The sequence below is a fragment of the Phytophthora parasitica genome (genome assembly GCF_000247585.1).
Source record: "Phytophthora parasitica INRA-310 unplaced genomic scaffold supercont2.1, whole genome shotgun sequence".
Taxonomy (NCBI): Eukaryota; Oomycota; class Peronosporomycetes; order Peronosporales; family Peronosporaceae; genus Phytophthora; species Phytophthora nicotianae.
The window spans coordinates 3,901,227-3,902,568 of NW_008634126.1; positions in this window are offsets into that span (position 1 = coordinate 3,901,227).

A 1,342-nucleotide genomic window follows, 5' to 3' on the forward strand; every position below is an offset into this window, starting at 1 on the left:
TGACGATACTAGTGTCGAAGGACGACGACGTTGCAGCTATACCAGATGTCAACAAGCACTCCACGGAGGATGTACCGATGGAAACACCAGAGCGAGATGCTGGACGCGGATATGCCAGAGGCGGATATGCGGGGAGAGGAGCTGACCACCTACCGAGGGCTCGGTAGACCCATGAGTGAGAGCATGGTCTTCCACCCGGAGCCAAGACCTACCCAGCGTGCACGAGAGCCTGTACTACTACTCGGCGACGACTCGACGAACGATGACGAGTCGAAGGTGAACGGTGACGATGACCCCAACAGCGACGACCACTTCTGGCCACCGTCTCCGAAGCGTCCGAGGGTCGATGAGGACTGCCTACTGGTTGAGGCTGTACTGGCATATGCAGCGAGCGTTGGTGATGCCAACGACGCGCCCACGACATATCAACAGGCTATGCAGAGCAGCGAGGCCTCGCAGTGGGTCAAAGCCATGAACGCCGAACTGAAGGCACATGCAGATAACGGGTCATGAACACTAGTCCGACGGTCAACAAACGCTGGTCCTATCGGATGTCGGTGGGTCTTCGCCAAGAAGCGCGATGAACATGGACGAGTAGTGCGCTACAAGGCTCGCCTAGTGGCTAAAGGGTTCAAGCAGAAGTTCGGAGTGGACTTCTTCAAGACATACTCGCCCGTAGCCAATATGAACTCAATCCGAGTTGTGTTGGCAGTGGTGGTCGCGAAGGCATACGTGACCGAGCAGTTGGATGCGGACACAGCGTTCCTGAACAGTGACCTCGAGGAGCGCGTGTACATAGAGGTACCCTTTAGAATCACCAACGCTGAGAACATGGTGTGTAGACTGAACAAGGCCATCTATGGTTTGAAGCAGGCAGCAAGTGCTTGGCACAAGACCATCCACCGAGTCTTCACGAAGATCGGTTTTCGCAGTTGTGGAGCCGACGAGTATGTCTATGTGAAAGCCAACGAAGGCTCGTTGGTGTACGTATGCCTCTACGTAGACGACATGATTATCGAGGCGAGGACTCGCGAGGAGACCCAAGACGTCAAGACGGCACTGAAGAACGCGTTCAAGATGATGGAACTAGGTGAAGCCAAGTTCATTCTTGGCATGGAAATCAACCACGACTACTCGTCGAAGACGCTCATGATCAAACAGACTCGCTACATCGATGACGTGGTAGAGCGGTTCAATCAGAAGGATGCCAAGGTGGTGGTAAATCCGTGCGAGTCGGGACTGAAGCTAACAAGCGCTCAGTCGCCGACAACTCAAGCTGAACGGATGGAGATGCAGCGCAAGCCGTACCGAGCTGTCATCGGGTGTCTACTTTACATCACGA